Below are 23,256 nucleotides of genomic sequence, written 5' to 3' on the forward strand. Positions count from 1 at the left end.
AGACTATTGTCCGCAAGGGTCTAGAGTCAGAAGCAAGGTATTCGCTAAAGATTTCAGCAGGCATTGAATCATTTGGATTCTTTGAAGTCAAACTTATTCTTTGTGATTTGTCCACGGCTTCCTTCATAGTTTCGCATAATCCGCTTTTCGGTACTAAATTTTCTATTGAATGTTTCCAATATAATGATACACAGGAAGCACGAAGAGGTATATAATTTCGGACGAGAATAATGATGAAAATATCCTCAGAAATATCAAAGATATCGATGATGATATTTTGGAATTTCTAAGTTCGATGGTTGATGGAGAAAGATTTTTTCGTAAGATTTTAACATGAGTACGGAGCAAGATATTCGTTGAAGGTTTCATCGGATCCAAAATTACCTGGATTCTTTGAATATGTTATGGTCCTTGTATTTGTCCTTGGTCTCCTTCGTGGTTAACTCTATCCGTTTTCCAGTTCCAACGTTTCTGAGCTTTTCCAACATATTATTCTTTATCATCAAACTCCCGATGATTAAGGTCATTTACAGTTGTCTACGGTTTTTTTACTGCTTCATTCACCTTTTTCAACATTCAGAGTATTGATTTGTGACTGAGTGCTTTTCAGAATTTCATAATAAAAGATCATAATTCTAAGAGATAAATATCATACATATAACTGTTGATGTAGCTATGCCGTGAGTTTTTAAAGTATTGATTGCTGATTCCCCGTAATTGGTATGGCAATTCTCGTTACAAGATGCGGATGAGTATATGATAGGGTTTCAATGGATAAATATAGTGATTTATCAGAGAGATTTAAGCCAAGAAGCATCGAGGTTGTTGGTACGTCTGCTGGTAATATGGTGGAATATAAAAGAATTCTCCGGTATCAAAAGGGTAATCGTATATATCAGGATTATAGTAAGACTACTTCGAATGAAAAGTAGAAGTTGACTTGCTGGAGCTGTGACAAAACTGGCTATCTCGAACAGCAGATGCAAAATTATTTTCGGTAATAATAATGCTCAAGGAATTAGCACAGCTACGTGTTAAACGTTTACTCAGGTTCCGAGTGTTTTCAGGTGCATAACTATATGCATCAATCTTTTCTCCCGTAAATGAAGTACGGTTGGTTCATCCTCTCGATTGAGGTGTTTTCAAGAATCTTAAAAGGTTTGAACGCAGATTGTAATTGTGATGATACGAATGGGGTTTAAAATAAAATCAAGTGGCAAGCTTGAAGAATTGTTTAGTTTCATATGTTATAATCAATATTTTAATTCATTTTAATTGTCCAGTGTTGGTAGTCTACAGTTGAAAGGATCCGTTCATATACATTATAAACGATTCACAATAGTTGATTACATTGCAAGGTATTTGACCTCTATATGATACGTTTTACAAACATTGCATTCGTTTTTAAAAGACAAACTTTCTTTACATCAAAAATTGACGGCATGCATACCATTTCATATTACATCCAACTATAATTGACTTAATATTAATCTTGATGAACTCAACGACTCGAATGCAACGTCTTTCAAAGTATGTCATGAATGACTCCAAGTAATATCCTTAAAATGAGCTAATGCACAGCGGAAGATTTCTTTAATACCTGAGAATAAACATGCTTTAAAGTATCAACCAAAAGGTTGGTGAGTTCATAGGTTTATCATAACAATCATTTCAATATATTAATAGACCACAAGATTTCCGTTTATAAATATATGTACACTCGCAAGTGTATAAAAGTATTCTATAAGTTGTAGGCACCCGGTAACTAGCCTTAACAAGAGTGTGTACCCCTGAGTTATAATAATATTTGCACCGAATCAAGTGCGTTACATTAACCTCGAAGTACTAAACACCCGTTCTTCTAGTTTAGTAGTGACTAGAACAACATCTGGGTGGGGGTGTAAAACCCGATAGATCTATCTTTAGGATTCGCGCCTACCAGTTCATAAACCAATAGTTAAAGTTACCAAGCTAGGGGATTTTTGATTCAAACCCATGTAGAATTAGTTTTAGTACTTGTGCCTATTTCGTAAAACATTTATAAAACATCGCATGTATTCTCAGCCCAAAAATGTAATTTGCAAAGCAATTAAAAAGGGAGCAAATGAAACTCACAATACTGTATTTCGTAGTAAAAATACATATAACGTCATTTAACAAGTGCAAGGTTGGCCTCGGATTCACGAACGTATCAATATTGAGATTCAATATTGCAGGAAAGTACGTAGACGCAACGGAGATGATAAACACTAGATTGACCTCACGAGCATACCCATGAACCATACCCATCACCTCCATAGCTATAACCCATAATTTTCTTAGCTTCGACTCATTCAAAAAACTATTTTGAAATCACTCGGACAGCACTCCGTCGTAATATTTTATGTATACTAATAATATCTTGAAATAATACAGAGCAAATATATATATATATATATATATATATATATATATATATATATATATATATATATATATATATATATATATATATATATATATATATATATATATATAAATCGATTGAGAGAGTTTAGAGAAATATATTTTCAAGTTTCTATGAAATAATGAAACCTATTGAATTCTATTTATAATAGATTTTTAAATTATTAAAGTGAATTATTAAAGTATGAATTATTAAAGTAAATTATTAAAGTATGAATTATTAAATTGAATTATTAAAGTATGAATTATTAAAGTTAAAGTAAAGTAAAAGTAAAGTAAAGGTAAAGTTAAAGTCTAGTAAAAGTATAAAAACTATGTATGTATTATACGCGTATAAATATATATAATATTAATTTAAATTGTTATATATATTTAATGAAATAAAATATAAATATCGTTATATTTATTATACTGGTTAAGTAATGAGTTGTCAAAAGTGATTTTAGATATTTATAAAAGTTATATATGTTTTAATAATAAAGTTCTTTTTAAACTGAAAACGTCTTTGTACATTTGGAAATAGATTAATAGAATATTATGGAAACCAATTCTCCACTAACTTTTGTCTAACTTTCGTAAATGACACTTTTTGTTTTTATTTATAAATAGCTTTACAAATTATTCTGAATATCGTTAAGAGGAATAGATTTTCTCAAATCATAGTGGACCTCATAACATAGGCCCGTAATCATATCATAATGTACCTGATAATTCAATCATTTGATATTATCTCTTAATTCTGTCGATAAATATATCAAAACAAATACGTTCATGTAAAGTATCATATATCTAATACTTTGTTAATGTTTTCAGTTAATATTATATATATTATATATACATATCTATATACTCATAATTGTTCGTGAATCGTCGAACACGGTCAAAGGGTAATTGATTACATGAATGTAGTTCCAAACTTTTTGAGATTCAACATTACAAATTATGCTTATCGTGTCGGAAACATATAAAGGTTAAGTTTAAATTTGGTCGGAAATTTCCGGGTCGTCACAGTACCTACCCGTTAAAGAAATTTCGTCCCGAAATTTGATCGAGGTCGTCATGGCTAACAATAAGAATGTTATTATGACGAATATAAGTTGATTCATAGGGTTTTATCATGATTGAGAAATATGGATAAAATAATTCGATTACACAAAACGTATGAGTGAAGCTATCGTAAAAGAGTGAAATGAGAAAATAGGGATTCATCTTATCTTTTGACGTCATCACGGTTGATCTCCGGATTAAAGAAAATCTTTGTAATCTATATAGGATTTGATTCTTCGGTGATTAAGGAAATTATGATCCTCTTCGATTTAATGCGATGATTCATCTCGATTTTTCTGTCGGATATTTCACTATAAATCCACCTCCTTCGTTTCCTTTTAATTCACACCTTCTATTCTTTCTCCCTCAATTCTTACTTTAAAATTATTCGTCAATATGCTTCATCCAGTGCTGATTCTCGATATACTCCTCACTTTCATATATGTCGTTCTTCTTTTTCATCTACCTCCAGAAGAATCTATTTACTTCTACTATACTCTTGGTTTTATAGTGTTTTTAGTTCTCCCGTGTCTTTATATTGCTATATGCATTGATATATATGGTTTGTGATTTATGGGTTGTTGTTGGGTTTTATATCTTCCCTTATATTTCAAAGTCCTTGCTTCTTCTATAATCATTGTCATCCACAGTTAATGCTATCTTCTATTTGCTATGATTTATACTCCCATTTCTAGTTCGGGCTTTGTCCTTTCGTTTCTTCTTCTTGCGATTAAGCACCGCTTGTAATGGTCCAGAATTCGCAGATATAAATTTTGAATGAACATTGTTAATGTTCTAGGAAGGAAATTGTAATGGCACGATCTTGACTTGTCAAATTACCAGAATACCTCAGAAAAGGCCGAATCATCAAGAAATATTTTCTTGATAATTAGAGATCAAAGAGAATACAAGAGTCGTGTAAGATAGCACATGATGACGTTATGATCTGTGAATCATCATGTTCCATTTAGAAACTCAGCATGAATTACTGTAATATAATCACGTTGATCAAGTGTCATTATATTATACTAACTCATGCTTCAGCTCCCAACGCTTCTTCAAGAATATTCCTATTTTAAACTCGAATGTTTCAGAATTTAGAAACTAAAATAGTTTCTATTATGATATAATACAGATAGCGCAAAGAGGTAAATGATTTCAGATAAGAATAATTATAAAAATATCTTCAGAAGTATGGATGATATTTATAATAAAAGATACGATGATATCTTAGAATGTCTAATATCAGAGGATGATGAAGGATATGGTCCGCAAGGGTTTAGAGTCAGGAGCAAGGTATTCGTTAATGACTTCAGCAAGTACTAAATCATTTGGATTCTTTGAAGGCAGGTTCAGCCTTTGTGATTTGTCCACAGCCTCCTTCATACTTTGTTCAATCCGTTTTCCAGTACCAAAGCTTCTCTTTTTCTGAGCTTTGCCAATATACTATCCTTTATCATCCAACTTTTTACTGTTAAGGTCGTTTACAGTTTTTGCTGCTTCATCAGCATTTTTCAAAATTTCAAGAACTGGTTCGCAGTTTAGGGTGTTTTTCAGAAATTTCTCATTCAAAGAATGTAAGTCTTGGAGGTAGACGTTGTGTGTATATGTAATTGTTGATGTAGACATGCTGCGAGGTTTCAAAATACTGATTGCTGATTCTCAAAAATTGGTATGGCAATTCTTGTTATAAGGTACGAATGAGTATATGATAGGGTTTCGATAATTATAATGATTTTTTTTTGGAAAGTCAAAGATCAGTGAAGTTGTTGGTAAGTTTATTGCTAATGTGGTGAATATAAACTATTCCCCGGTAACGTTGGCGAAAGGGCAACGTATCTATCGAGGTTATAATAAGACTGTTTTGATTGAGAAGTCGAAGTTAACTTGCTGGAGCTGTGACAAAAATGTCTATTTTGAAACGGAATTGAAAAGTTATTTTAGCTAGTAAATGCCAAAGGGTCTAACACGGATACGTGTCGAACTATGACTTGGGTTTTGAGAGTTTTTTTCAGGTGTATAACTGTGGATAACATGTGGTTGGATCATCATCTCGATTGTTCCTTAGTTGAAGTGTCTTCAGGAATTTCGAAGGGTTTGAGCACATATTGTAACCGTTAATACATATGATGTTCTAACACAGTTTTGAAGTCAAAGTATAGCTTTGAAAGATATAGGAATCTAAGAGTGATGATACTGGTTATATTTCGAATTGAATTATGCGATTTTAAAATCAGAATATGTAATTGAATTTGAATGAGTATGATTGTTTTGATTTATATGAAAGAATGGATATTGTTGTGAAAGTAGGGAGTATAGTTGATGATTGCTAAATCAGTTTCGAAAAATGTAATATATTAATTGTGAATTTATATATCTCTCGGGTATTACCTACCCGTTAAAAAAAATTTCACAATTAATATTTTGTACAAAAGAAGTTTATTACAGTCTTTATGAAAATATATGTGTATATTTTCTTTAGATGTAATATAGATTTAATGAGTTAATATTAAATTAAACTCATTTGTTTTATGGTTGTAACTAGAATTGAGTAATCCCTAAAACTTTATAAATTGCATAAGTATTTCTTCAATAATATTGAAATTATGAATCATTACTTTGTTATTTGTTGGTTTTCGTGAAATTCTTGTGAACTTCGCAAGGTACGAATGATGTTATTTGAAAAGTTTCGAGTACATCGATGATGAAAGTGTAAAATCAAACATATATTCGAATAATACACTTGATTTATTATGAATTGAATTTTTATTGAATTGAGACAGAGATTGTAATTAACGATGGTTAAGTTGCGGACGAAGGACGTACATCATTGCATATTTGTAATATGAATTAACTGAGTAGTTAAGATTCACACATAATAGCTTAGTACGGGAAGATTTATTATGGTTTAAAAATTTATACATATAAAATATACATATAAATCTTTCGATTGGAAATGAGTTAATACTTCATAACTCGTTGATACAATATATTTGTTGTTGATTCGTAATGATGTCCACAATGATTTTTGAACTGACAGAGTTTGTGATGTTACAGGTGCTGTTGATTCTGACGATACTGACGGCACTGACTGTGTTGATGATGCTACGGTCCTGTTGATGCTGTTGGTAAAACAATTCTAGCTTGTAAATCGTACACCATTTTCGATCAAAGTTTCTACTCTACCATCTCCATTCACTCATCCGATTTACGGTCAGAATTAAATAATCTCTAAGATTTTGGAGATCACATAACTGCCACAGAGATATCTCTTCAATGAAGTTTATGAATTAATACTTCATCGTTTGTTGTTGTTGATATTCCTGGATATTTACAGGGCGTATGATGTTGATGTTTGAGATACAGATTGTGATGTTGCGGTGTGGGATGTGGATGTTGTTGGTGGTGGTGGTGATGGTACTGTTGGTGTTGCTGATGGTGGTACTGTTTATGCTGCTGGTGCTGCTGCTGGTGTTTGTAACCTTTGCACCATATTCTCCAAAGCCATTAACCGAGCGCGAAGCTCGTTGACTTCTTCTATTACACCGGGGTGATTGTCGGTTCGGACGAGCGGATAAATAAAATCTAGAATTTGGTGTAGTATGTAATCGTGACGAGATACTCTAGAAATAAGAGAGAAAATGGTGTTTCGGATAGGTTCGCCGGTAAGTGCTTCAGGTTCTTCACCAAGAGGGCAATGTGGTGGATGGAAGGGATCACCTTCTTCTTGTCTCCAATGATTTAGGAGGCTACGAACCCATCCCCAATTCATCCAGAATAGATGAAGACTAATTGGTTGATCCATTCCGGTCACACTGCTTTCGGAACTTGAGTGGGATTCCATTTCGGAATTCGAGGGACTTAAACTAATGACGAATTCCATTTCGTACGATTGAATAAAGAATTTTTCGATATGAAATGATTTTCCGGCTATCGGGTGGTATTCTAATTATATAGAGCAAAAGGTTTCGTAGATTACGGAGGAATTTACGGAATACGTCAGGCAAAGTTTACAGTAACAGATACGCTAAGATATGAATTAGCAGATACGCTAAGATATGAATTTTGTCTATACACTATTCATGCAATCAATGCAATAAGATGTGTCTAGACTAAGAATGATAAGCAGGTAATTTCCGACAAAAATGATGAGCAAAACTTTTAACATGCAGACACGGTCGAAGTCCAGACTCACTAATGCATCCTAACGACTATCAGTTAGACACACTAATACAGACCTGGTTCGCTAAGACCACCGCTCTGATACCAACTGAAAGGATCCGTTCATATACATTATAAACGATTCACAATAGTTGATTACATTGCAAGGTATTTGACCTCTATATGATACGTTTTACAAACATTGCATTCGTTTTTAAAAGACAAACTTTCTTTACATCAAAAATTGACGGCATGCATACCATTTCATATTACATCCAACTATAATTGACTTAATATTAATCTTGATGAACTCAACGACTCGAATGCAACGTCTTTCAAAGTATGTCATGAATGACTCCAAGTAATATCCTTAAAATGAGCTAATGCACAGCGGAAGATTTCTTTAATACCTGAGAATAAACATGCTTTAAAGTATCAACCAAAAGGTTGGTGAGTTCATAGGTTTATCATAACAATCATTTCAATATATTAATAGACCACAAGATTTCCGTTTATAAATATATGTACACTCGCAAGTGTATAAAAGTATTCTATAAGTTGTAGGCACCCGGTAACTAGCCTTAACAAGAGTGTGTACCCCTGAGTTATAATAATATTTGCACCGAATCAAGTGCGTTACATTAACCTCGAAGTACTAAACACCCGTTCTTCTAGTTTAGTAGTGACTAGAACAACATCTGGGTGGGGGTGTAAAACCCGATAGATCTATCTTTAGGATTCGCGCCTACCAGTTCATAAACCAATAGTTAAAGTTACCAAGCTAGGGGATTTTTGATTCAAACCCATGTAGAATTAGTTTTAGTACTTGTGCCTATTTCGTAAAACATTTATAAAACATCGCATGTATTCTCAGCCCAAAAATGTAATTTGCAAAGCAATTAAAAAGGGAGCAAATGAAACTCACAATACTGTATTTCGTAGTAAAAATACATATAACGTCATTTAACAAGTGCAAGGTTGGCCTCGGATTCACGAACGTATCAATATTGAGATTCAATATTGCAGGAAAGTACGTAGACGCAACGGAGATGATAAACACTAGATTGACCTCACGAGCATACCCATGAACCATACCCATCACCTCCATAGCTATAACCCATAATTTTCTTAGCTTCGACTCATTCAAAAAACTATTTTGAAATCACTCGGACAGCACTCCGTCGTAATATTTTATGTATACTAATAATATCTTGAAATAATACAGAGCAAATATATATATATATATATATATATATATATATATATATATATATATATATATATATATATATATAAATCGATTGAGAGAGTTTAGAGAAATATATTTTCAAGTTTCTATGAAATAATGAAACCTATTGAATTCTATTTATAATAGATTTTTAAATTATTAAAGTGAATTATTAAAGTATGAATTATTAAAGTAAATTATTAAAGTATGAATTATTAAATTGAATTATTAAAGTATGAATTATTAAAGTTAAAGTAAAGTAAAAGTAAAGTAAAGGTAAAGTTAAAGTCTAGTAAAAGTATAAAAACTATGTATGTATTATACGCGTATAAATATATATAATATTAATTTAAATTGTTATATATATTTAATGAAATAAAATATAAATATCGTTATATTTATTATACTGGTTAAGTAATGAGTTGTCAAAAGTGATTTTAGATATTTATAAAAGTTATATATGTTTTAATAATAAAGTTCTTTTTAAACTGAAAACGTCTTTGTACATTTGGAAATAGATTAATAGAATATTATGGAAACCAATTCTCCACTAACTTTTGTCTAACTTTCGTAAATGACACTTTTTGTTTTTATTTATAAATAGCTTTACAAATTATTCTGAATATCGTTAAGAGGAATAGATTTTCTCAAATCATAGTGGACCTCATAACATAGGCCCGTAATCATATCATAATGTACCTGATAATTCAATCATTTGATATTATCTCTTAATTCTGTCGATAAATATATCAAAACAAATACGTTCATGTAAAGTATCATATATCTAATACTTTGTTAATGTTTTCAGTTAATATTATATATATTATATATACATATCTATATACTCATAATTGTTCGTGAATCGTCGAACACGGTCAAAGGGTAATTGATTACATGAATGTAGTTCCAAACTTTTTGAGATTCAACATTACAAATTATGCTTATCGTGTCGGAAACATATAAAGGTTAAGTTTAAATTTGGTCGGAAATTTCCGGGTCGTCACAACAGTTGATAGTCCACAGTAACAGTCCAGTAATTCATATATAGTTTAATATATAATATTCGAATTAATTAATATGTATCGTGACCCGTATACGTCTCAGACTCGATCACAACTCAAACTATATATATATATATATAGATGGGTCGATATGATATGTCAAAACATTGTATACGTGTCCCGATATTTAAAATGCGTAAATAACAGAATGACGATAAATAAAGTGCGTAAAATAAATAACAGAAATTAAATGACGATAAATAAAATTGCGGGAATGTAAATTGCGAGAATGTAAATTGTGATAATTAAATTGTGATAACTAAAATGTAACCAGTTAGCTAGGAACAGTTAGCTAGGATCTTGTTAGCGTGGTTTCTTAACAAAATTTTATATTGTTAATTAGTCTGTTTCTAATCAATTTTTATTGTGTCCATTATTTCTTCATTATGCCACTTGTTGGATTCTGATAGGTCAAAATCCAAATTTAAAATTGAATAAAAATGGTTATTCTGAGGTAACGGATACGGATACCGGTGGATGTAAGTAGGATAGTGAATGACTGTTGAATCAGATTCAAAGAACGTACAATGTAACTTGTTAATGTGCAATTTAAATACTCCTCGGGTATTACCTACCCGTTAAAATATTTTCACCATTAACAGTTTGTACAAGAGAATTTTTAATTACAATCTTTATGAAAACATATATACATATATATTTTCTTCAGATGTATTCATGGATTTAATGAGTTAATATGATATTAAACTCATTTGCTTTTCGGTTGGAACTAGAATAAATAATCTCTAAAACTTTAGAGATTACATATTCGTCATATCGAACGAAGATAAATGAGGTAGAACGATACGTAGAACGAAGATCATACTCAAAGTACAGATGATGATATTGAAGCATGAATTGTTGATGGTACTGATGCTGTTATTGATGATACTGTTGGTGCCGGTGATGTTGTTGAAGCTGGTACATTTTGCACCATATTCTCCGAATTGATTATTTGAGCACGAAGTTCGTTGACTTATTACTTCAGGTTGAGCGTCGGTCGGAACGAGCAGATGAATAAGGTTCAGAATTATGGATAGAATATAATCTTGTCGAGTTAGCGTGAAAATGAGACTGAAAATGGTGTCTCAAACAGGTTCGCCGGTAACGCTTCAGGTTCCTTGTCAAGAGGTGAATTCGGTTAGTGGAAGGGATTGCCTTCTGAGCGTTTCCATTATTTAAGTCGACTACGAACCCACCAGATGAATTGATAATGGCTGATTGGTTGATTCATGCTGATGACGCTGTTTTCGAAGCTTAGGTGAACATCTATGTTGGAATAGCTGTCGGAATAACTATCGGAATCTGAGGGACTCGAACTGGTTGCAGGATTCATCTCGTACGATTAGATGAAGGATTTTTGATAAGAAATAGATTATAGGATGTAGATTAGTACCCTGCAATACATAATTTACATATGCATATATAATACCAAAATCTCATAAGTTACGGAGGAATCTACGGAAGTTGTCAGGCAAAGTTACAGTAACAGATACGCTAAGATATGAATTTTTGTCTATACACTATTCATGCAGTCAATGCAGTAAAACGTGTCTAGACTAAGAATGATAAGCAAGTGATTCTCTAAGAATGATAAGCAGGTAATTTTTGGCACAAAATGATAAGCAAAACTTTTGACATGCAGACACGGTCAAAGTCCAGACTCACTAATGCATCCTAACGACTTATCAGTTAGATACACTAATGCAGACATGGTTCGCTAAGACCACCGCTCTGATACCAACTGTAGAGACCCGTCCTAATCCATCCAGACGAAGTCCATATCGATTATAAACGATTCACAACAGTTGATTACATCGCGAGGTATTTGACCTCTATATGATACATTTTACAAACATTGCATTCGTTTTTGAAAAGACAATCTTTCGTTACATCGAAAGTTGATGACATGCATACCATTTTATAATATATCTAACTATAATTGACTTAATAATAATCTTGATGAACTCAACAACTCAAATGCAACGTCTTTTGAAATATGTCATGAATGACTCCAAGTAATATCTTTAAAATGAGCAATTGCACAGCGGAAGGTTTCTTTTATACCTGAGAATAAACATGCTTTCAAGTGTCAACCAAAAGGTTGGTGAGTTCATTAGTTTAACATAAATAATCATTTCATAAATTTAATAGACCACAAGATTTCATATTTTCATTTCTCACAAACATACGTCCCATGCATAGAGACAAAAATATCATTCGTATGGATTGAACACCTGGTAACCGACATTCACAATATGCATATAAGAATATCCCCATCATTCTGGGATCCTCCTTCGGACATGATATAAATTTCGAAGTACTAAAGCATCCGGTACTTTGGATGGGGCTTGTTGGGCCCGATAGATCTATCTTTAGAGTTCGCGTCAATTAGGGTGTCTGTTCCCTAATTCTTAGATTACCAGACTATATAAAAAGGGGCATATTCAATTTCGATAATTCAACCATATAATGTAGTTTCGATTACTTGTGTCTATTTCGTAAAACATTTATAAAAACAGCGCATGTATTCTCAGTCCCAAAAATATATATTGCAAAAGCATTTAAAAAGGGAGTAATGAAACTCACACGTATAAATATTGTAAAACAGTTAATAAAGCATTTGCATGTATTCTCAGCCCAAAAATGTAAAGAGTAAAAAGGGCAAATGAAACTCACCTAATGTATTTTGTAGTAAAAATACATATGACTATATTGAACAACTGAACAATGCAGGGTTGGCCTCGGATTCACGAACCTATATCATTTGTATATTTATATTAAAATGTATAATATTAATCGAGCAACTATATTAATAATAGTGATGTAGTTCATTTATATAATAGATTATTAAGTTTCATTATATATATATATATATATATATATATATATATATATATATATATATATATATATATATATATATATATATAGTTATATTAATATAGTTAAGTTATGTGTATTAAATATATATATTTATATATCTAATCTTTATTTTTATGCTTATAAATTTATTAATGATAATTTTAAAAAAAAGAAAAATGATGTTTTTACTAATAATGATAAAATGATAGTTTTTCTTATAATGATTCATTTAATAATAATACAATTGTAATAATAGTAATAATTATAGATAATAATATGTTATTGATGATAAATATAATAATATGCTTAGTAAGTATAATAACCATACTTTATATAATAATTTTAATAACAATAACGATAATAATATTAACATTGATATTATAGATACTAATATTAGTAATTATAATAGTTTTTCTACTAACAATAATATATCTCAATATTGATAATAATTTTTAATAATAATGATAATATCACTTGTAAATATGATGATAATATTAATATTTAATGATACTAGTTTGTTATATTTTCCTACTACAATAATAATAATCCTAATCATGATAATACATATATCAATTTTATTACTACTAATAATAACACTAATAATACTTATCGATATTACTTAATAACAAAAATAATAGTAATACTAATCCTAATCCCTATGTTAACATAATAATAATAATAATATCACATTTTACATTAATAATAACAATAACCATATAATTAATAATAGGAACTAACATAATGATAGGAAATAATAATAATAATAATAATAATAATAATAATAATTAATAATAATAATAATAATTATAAAAATAAAAGATGAGACTACCTCAAGAAAATTGGCCTAAAAAGAATATAGCCTCTCCAGGGACTCGAACCCTCGACCTCTGGAAACCCGCTAACACTCAAGACCGTTGGGCTGTTGCCCCTTTTCTGCATATATTTGTAACCCGTATATATTTATACCTATTATCTTTCTGAATACTTTTCATCTTCTGCTAAAAAAAAATTCATATGCTACATCAATTGCACAATCAAAATTTGAGTTACCAGTTAAGTTTAAGTTTTAAAATCAAAACAGAAATATTTATTTATACTTAACTGGATTGAAGAAGAAAAAAAATAAAAAAAAAATGGAAAAATGGCTGCTGGCCGTCGCTGGTATAAAAAAAAAATTAACTTTGAATTTGAGGTTGTTTTAGCTCATAATCCCTAAACGAAAAAGGTTTTAAATCGTATCAATAATCTTTATCTATCATCATTTTAATAGAAAACATTATAACACTTTTGAATTTCCTTATGAACACAAAGTTTGACTTTTTGGAATTCGAACTTTGACTCCACAATTTGATCTTGATAACAAAAATTGGAGATTGATAATTTGCAGATAGTTTGAATTGGTGATTACTAAGGATTCTGCATTATTAGATTTTGATGATTGATTTGAGATTGAGTTTTGGGTTAATTGGGTTGCCGAAGAGAAGAAAAAAAAAATATGTTTGTTTCTTGATTTCTGATCAATCTCCTTGAATAGCAGTGATAGATGAAAATCATACAAACGATCGAATTTATGCAGTATCATGAATTGATTGAAGATTTGTTTTATGGTGTATATCCTCGACAAGAGTTCACGAGAGGGGATAAATAGAGAGAATAAGAAAAGTGGATAATGATAAAAAAATATCACGCGTAATTATTCAGTCTTTTATATATATTTGCACTTTATATATGTATAATATATATATATATATATATATATATATATATATATATATATATATTGCATTTTATATATCTATTTATATCGTTGTTTATATATATATATTTACTTATATATATAACTGAAATTTATATATGTATTTATATTTTTATATATCAGTATTTGTATAACTATATATCGACTATATATGTATATATATATATATATATATATATATATATATATATATATACGGAAGCATGATTAATATTTGTTATACAAACATTAATATTAAATATTAATTTTAACCATATTAATGAAACTAATAATAATAATAATGTTATAACAATGATAATTAATTAATCGAAATAATAATAATACTAAGAATGATATCAATGCTAATGATATTTAAAAAAAATGATAATTTTTATTAATAATAATAATATTAATCGTAATAATAACTAAAATTATAGTCTTAGTAATTCTTATAATAATATTCATATTTAGCATCTTTATTTTGATACACATAACCCTTTTAACTATAATTATAACCATACTAATAGTAATAATATTATTGATACTGATATTAATACTGATATTAATACTGATGTTAATATTTATATTTTAATGAAAGAAATAATAAAAATATTAATGTAATCACTATATTATAACTTGTAATTATATATATCAATATTACAGTTCACTAGTTATATATTATCATATAATATAAAATAACATACATTTAATATTTAATATTTATATATATGTATCATTACACATACAATCAATATTTATGTATGGAAATCAGATATACAAATATATTTCAACTAATATATATATATATATATATATATATATATATATATATATATATATATATATATATATATATATATATATATATATATATATATATATATATATATATATATATATATATATATAATTATGTTTTAATTATCAAGTAGATAAATAAATTTCAGAGTATAACATTTATTATTTTGTTAACATTGATAAATTATGTAAATCTACTTTCTATATTTACATAAACGATTTTAAATAACAAGTTTAAGTTTTGTGTCATAATTACTTAATAGTTCTCTAATATGTTTAATTTATAATATATAATTATTTACAGGTTTTATATATATACATTTCTATTTATGATTACGGGTTCGTGAATCGTCGAAAATAGACAAAAGGTCAATTGAATATATGAACATAGTTCTAAAGTTTTCGAGATTCAATACTACAGACTTTGCTTATCTTGTTGGAAACATATAAAGATTTAGTTTAAATTTGGTCGAAAATTCCCGGGTCGTCACATTACTTGCGATAGAGCAATCATTATCTCAGCTATGGAGACTCGCATGGATCCTGATTTTAGTTAGGGAACGTTTTGTCACAACGTTTTATTGTCTCGGAGTTGTTTAATACTAGAGAGATAGAAACCTTATATCTAAGAACCTTAGCGTTATGACTAATAAACTATTAACAACCAGGAGAGTTAAGTATTCAATAGGACAAGCTAATAGTAAGCTGGCAGAGATAGAGGAATGATTTAAGGTAGTACCTTAAAATTAACAGGTGGGTCATCTGGAGATGACCTCACGTCAACAAAACTTGGAAATTTTAAAGTAGTAGTTGGAAAGAATTAGTTACCTACGCACAAACAGATGTTATTTAAGAAGATTGATAGAATCTTTCACGGTAGTATAATAAGATTTGGTTGGAATGAAACTTAAGATTAACCCAACACCCATCAACTTGGGAAGCTTGATGTAAAAAGTTGGAATGGACTTTAAGATTAACCTAATACTCATCAAGTTAGGAAGCTTTGATTAAATAGTTGGAACGGACTGACTTTCAAGGATGAAAGCGAAAGTTATTTATAGTGAGAATATTATTCATATACCTCGCGAGAATGGTGAGCCAAAAGCCATCTGGGTTACTTCAACAACCCGAAATCCCACAATGGAAATGGGAAGGAATAACAATGGATTTCATCACGAAGCTACCAAAAACGGTAGGCGGTTATGACACTATCTGGGTTATTGATGACCATCTCACCAAACCTACTCACTTTCTAGCCATGAGAGAAACCTATACAATGGTCAAACTTCCACAACGATACATAAAGGAAATTGTATCCCGTCACTTCAGCGATTCAAATTCTATATGAAAGACTACCCAAGAATATTATTTGATACTCATTCTTACGCGACTCTGAAACCTAACTTATTCCGAGAGATTTCTTAATCGATGATAATCACACCATCACCCTTCTTACTTCGATATTAGCCATACCAGTTCGAAATTTCCAAAATTAATGGTTAGTTAATTCCCATTCTCATACTCCCCCTTTCGTATCTCACTTATAAGCAACAAATTTACACTTAAGCATTTTTGGTCAAAGGATTTATGCCCTACTAATAGTCATCAACCACATTTAAATTCAATAGTTTTCATTACCTCGCGACATTTTTGCTCAAATATCACCGAAAAATTTTCAAATCTTTTACTCAAATCCTCATCAATCTTTTTCCAACTTGTAACCTCCGAAATATGAAAATTCTGTTGCCAAAATTTTACACACACTATTTTACTGTGCGATCCTCTCAAAGTTTTATAAAAATAAATTTATTTTATTTGCCATACGTGCAAATTTTTGAAATCGTATATGTTATATAAAATAAAGTAAATGATTACTTATTTTTGACAAATACATATGAAATTTTACTTTCGCTTTTACAAATCAAATCTTTTATTCAAAATATATTTTACCTTGAATGGTACGTGTTGTACATAACCCTAGTTTACTAAGAACTTCGTTTCTTTTCTTACATTGTCACCTTAAACGATTTTCATAAAATTTTCGTTGCTTGTCATATAAAATTTTTCGTTACTTATTCGTATCCAAGTCATCATGAAGACTCTACAACCATCGAAATTGAGAGATTCATGTGTGTGTATGTGATGAAGGCACTTACTACCATGTCATGCAGAGCCTTCAGGCATCCACTAACACTTAAACCATTCAAAATTACTGCATTACCCCAGGAATCTTATTTGTCACACCTGTCGGAGCGATGCTCTTTCTTACATGACTCGAAGTCCTGACTTATTCCAAGAGATTCTCATCTAGCGATATTAACACCATCAGTATCCCGACTTTAATATTAGTCATAACTTTTTTGGCATTTTGCAAAGTCAAGAAGCGATTAACTTCTCATCCTCATGCTCTATCCTTCATACATCACTTTTTAGCAACGGCTTCACACGTGAACATTTTTGGCCCAAAGACTTATGTCCTGATAATTATCAAAACTACATTTAATTCATTAGTTTTCATTACCAAGTAACATATAACCCGATGATTCAAAGATTTTTCACTCAATCTTTTTCAACTCGTAACCTCTGAAATACGAAAAACTATGTTCATCAAAATTTTTACACGTTTATTTACGCGGTCCTCACGAGATTTATGGACAAATCAAAGTAATAAAATTTTCCTGTCACTTATGCAATTTATAAAATCATATATGTATGAATTTACCCTTACTTATTTTGGTTAGTACATACCAAGTTATACCTCCAAATTATTTAAAAATCGCTCCTTTATTGAGTTGTTCAACTTAAGTCAAAAAGTTTTGTGCAAAATGGTACACGTTGTACATACTTCTAAAGTTACTAGGAACTTCGTTCTGTTTATGTTGTCACATCAAACGTTTAAAGGTTTTTCAAAACTCCCTTGGTTAATTTTATTAAAGGTTTTCGTATTAGACTACACCATGTGTGGATCACACTTCTTCTCGCCCTCCGTTAGGGATAAAACTTACTATTAATCTTTGTTAAAAACTCTTGAGCCACTTGAGATGGCAGTTTTATAAAATTTGTTAGGAAGTCCTTGCGCTCATAAAATGTTCCTTTTAAGGTTAGACATGGCAAAAACGCGGGCCGATAAATCAGTTTTCTTATAACGTCCCTCATATTTTCGTACTTGAATTGACTAATTTGCCCATAGGGTTGTTATCCATACTTAATATATGATTAAATTTGACGTTGATTAAATATTTTTTTTGTCGACACTTTTTGTTAACTAAAGTTTATACTAATTATATAAAATAACTTTAGTTAATATTAATATTAATGTGTATTATATATAAAACTATATGTAACATAATTATTAATTAAATAATAAGTTATTTTAATCATTATTTATATTTTTAGCTTATAAAAAAAGAAATAAGATTTTTTTTATAAATTAAATAATGAGCCCATGAATTTTGACTAAATATTTTCAAAAACAAAAAAACTTATTAAAAACATTTTTAACATGTTTTTATTATTTTGTCAAAATTAGCACATTTATTTTATTATTATTTTTTATTTTCACCAACCATTTTTACCTATAATACATGGCTCCTCATTCATATTTTCTTGCCAAAACCTAAAACTTAAGTTGTTCTCTCAAAACATTGAAGAAAATTTGAGGTACTTTATATTTTTATTATTATTTTTTTAATATTGTCGATTATATTTATATTTATTGTATATTCTTTGTAAAATTCGAAATTAATTATGTTTATATATTATAATTAGTATTATAAGTATTATGATGTATAAAAATAATTTTGATAATTTATGAAATATTATTTATAATTAAATACGAATTATGTAGTGTTTAAACGTAAAAACAATGTAAAATTCGTAATAAATACTTTTAACCAAAAATAAAATATATATAATTTTTTATGAGTTTATAAAACTTATATATATCTGAAAAAATTATAAAAATAATTACTTGAGTCGAATTGGTAATTATTATATAATTAAACTCTATTATTATGTAATTTGAAGGTAAATTAAGAATAAATATTAAATAATAAAAAATATTTTTAAAATACTTTTTCTACAGGTTTTTAGACTGATAGAAACTTATAAAAGTTATAAAAATAATTGTTTGGGTTTATTTAGTAATTATGTAGAATTAAACTTGTTTTGTGAATAAATTAAGGGTAAAAACAAAAATAAATATAAAAATATAATAAAAACGTTTTCTTAAATTTTTCTACTAGTATATATGATTAACTAAGACTATAAAAATTATGTATATAATTTTTACATATTTAATTAATTATTTAGACATTTTTGGATAATGTTCGATTAATAAAACACTATTATTTTTGAAGTAATTTAGGTATTTATTTAAAGGTAATTATATTTAATATATATAAGACATACTAAGGTATAATAACTAAATATTAAATAATACTTAGGTTATATTATCACATATATAATTATTAAGTACATTAATAATTCGTTGTGTGTATACACCTAAAGCGAAGGTTAATCAAAGATAATGTACAATTCATGTGAACTTCATCGCTACTCACAAACGTAAGTGAATGATGTCTAGGTTGCCATTTATGGGTAAGCTTGTGGATCTCGAATGCCATGACTTAGATTCTGGTCAAGAATCCTGGGCCCCCGGTTACATCTGGTCATTCCTGACTTATTTGATAGCAACGAAGTTTGAGTAAAGTTGTACAACGTCTTGCTAAAGATTAACCCGAACTTTCTAAAATTGAAAAAATTACTATAAGTGAAAACTTTCCATAAATAGTAACCTTCTGAAAATGGAAATTCTTTAGTGAACCATTACTATCAATATAGTACTATATACTATTGTCTGTTAGGCAATGTCTGATCATACGTTCTATCTCTAGGTTGAGATCTTGGTCACGTCCTTCCGTTCAATTCTTTCGTGGAATACTCTTTTGTACTACTAAGGTGATTTTCATAGCCCCACTTTTACTATTTACTTAACTATTTATAACTTTTGGGGTGAGACACATACTTGCTTTATAACTGTTTTACACTTAGACACAAATACTAAATTATTAACTATGCTGTCATGCTTTGATTCATGCTAAATCCCTACCGTAATATCGTCAATTGCTACGTTTAAATGCAAACTTAATTATTGTGAGTAGGCCTATTGAGAGTAACGTCTCTAACCATTCGATTGTTGGTCTTTGGTTACATAATAATGATTCCACGACACTGACAGTACAAAGTGTCATAGGGTAAACTTGTTTAGTAGCGATATTACAAAATGCAGCAACATTTTTAGATTGATATTTCTATATCAATCAACTTTAAACTAAATCTTGTGGTCTAAAACTTTGGATATTATTTATAAACCTGTGAATTTCACTCAACCTTTTTGGTTGACACTTTAAGCATGTTTTGTCTCAGGTGATGATTAAGCTAGCTGCTTGCAACTTTGTGATGATAGATTTGATGCTTGCATGGAGTCCACATCGAATATTATATTTTAGTTCATAAACATTTATTTTACGTTTTAATAATAATGTAAACATGTATTACTGCTTCCGCTGTTTTATTAACAAGGGTTTTATTTAAAAAGTCTCATATAGAGTCGTTCTCGTTTATACAACTGTGTTATGATATGATTGGTCACAATTACCCCTGGTCCATTTTGGGGGGTGTGACAGATTGGTATCAGAGCAGGCTGTTGTAGAGAACCAGGATTGCATTTTATGTGTGCCTTATACAATTAAGTACCTTAGCAATGTAGGACTACAACTTTCCTTGACTATAGTGCCTTTAATTATTGCCTTAAACTGTTAAATGCTACACTATACTTTAGAAACTTTACTTATCTTAGAATGCCGAGCCAACCTAAGAACTCTGCTCACTTTCCTAAGTACTATTCAATTCCGCCACCACATTTAAATGTGACACCGTTCTCGACATTCCTATGTCATCTATCATAGTTTTGTGTATTACATATGTATTACATGAAATGTTATCCATGATTTTTGAAACTCCTATATTTGTTACTATTCATACTCAAACGTATATAACCTCCTTGTTATATCACGTACCTATATGCTTTATGCCTTTATGCATCGGTTTGTGAACCGGAAAATGTCATTGAGTTATCGAGAATCTCAAAGACATTATAATGTCATCACTACTCATATTCATTACTTTTAAATCTTTGATTTCTCATTATTTTTTTATCATTGAATTTTCTTGGCGGATGGCATCTACGAAACTCTAGAATAGAAGGGTTTGAATTATCGATTTAAAGGATCCTATAGCTCAAGCCCCTAGACCTAAATAGGCCATTACGAATTGAAAGTCTTTAATCGAAAGATTATCAAATTACATACTTATCATTTTATGATCTCGACACGTCATACTGCTATTATTGGAGTATAGACACATCATATCTTAATATATCTTATCATATCTATCTTAATAGACTTTGTCTAACACTTTTTCTAAATTTTCTCCGTAAATTACGGAAATCTTTTTGCTATATATACGTATATCAAGAAGACAAATATATCATTCAATATTCAACACTCATCTTATAACAAAAACCCTTATTCCGATCAGATAATATGGATTTCTCACTTGATTCCTCGAACTCCTCAAGCTCTAATGGCAGCGTAACCAGAATGAACCAACCAATTAGTCATCACCTTTTCTGGATGAATTGGGGGTGGGTTCGTAGTCTACTTAATCAATGGAGAAGTGAAGAAGGTGATCCTTTTCACCCACCACATTGCCCTATTGGCGAAGAACCTGAAGCACTTACCGGCGAACCCGTTCGGAACACTATTTTTACCCTCATTTTCAGGATATCCCGTCACGAATATATAATATCTAGAATTTCAGATCTTATTCATCCCCTTGTCCGAACCGCCAATTATCCCGGAATAATAGAAGAAGTCAACGAGCTTCGCGCTCGAGTAGTAGCTTTGGAAAATATGGTGCAAAACCTACGAGCAGCAGCAGCAGCACCAGCAGCATAACCAGCACCACCAGTACCATCAGCATCACTGCCAACAACATCAGCTTCACCAACAACAACATCTGCATTCCACGCCTCAACATCACACTCAGTACCTCAAACATTAACATCATACGCCCCATAGATACCAAGGAATATTAGTAATAATGAGTTAAGATGTATTGACTCATTCTTCCTGAAGAATTATATATGTATACTTTATATATATATGGTTTGGAACAATAATAAATCTTTTCGTACTAAGCTATTACGTGTGAATCTTAACTAGTAAATACTACTCGGTTAATTCATATCACTAATATGCTATGATGTACATCCTTCGTTAATGACTTAACAATCGTTAATAACTGCTTCAGCACACTAAACTCCATTTTCATAATAAATCAAGTGTATTATTCAAATACATGTTTGATTTTACACTTCCATTTTCGATGTACTCAAAACTTTCTAGAAAACATTATTCGTGCCTTGTGAATTTCACAAGAAATCCACGAGCACCAACATCATATACCGAGATATATCAATAACAATGAACGATGAAGTATTGATTCATAACTTCATTAGCGAAATATTTCGCGACAATTATGAAATCTCTAAGGTTTTGGAGATTATTAATTCTCATTTCAACCGTAAATCAAATGAGTTTAATAATATATTAACTCATTAAATCCATGATTACATCTGAAAGAAAATATATATGTACGTATATTTTCATAAAGATTGTAATTAAATATTCTGTTGTACAAACTGTTGACGGTGAAAATATTTTAACGGGTAGGTAATACCCGAGAAATATTTATATCTCACATTAATATGTTACACCGTACATTCCTCAATTCTGATTCAACAGTCATTAACTATACTACTTACATCCACATATGTATCCGTTCACTAAAGAACA

The sequence above is a fragment of the Rutidosis leptorrhynchoides genome, chromosome 9, assembly GCF_046630445.1.
Source record: "Rutidosis leptorrhynchoides isolate AG116_Rl617_1_P2 chromosome 9, CSIRO_AGI_Rlap_v1, whole genome shotgun sequence".
Classification (NCBI taxonomy): domain Eukaryota; kingdom Viridiplantae; phylum Streptophyta; class Magnoliopsida; order Asterales; family Asteraceae; genus Rutidosis; species Rutidosis leptorrhynchoides.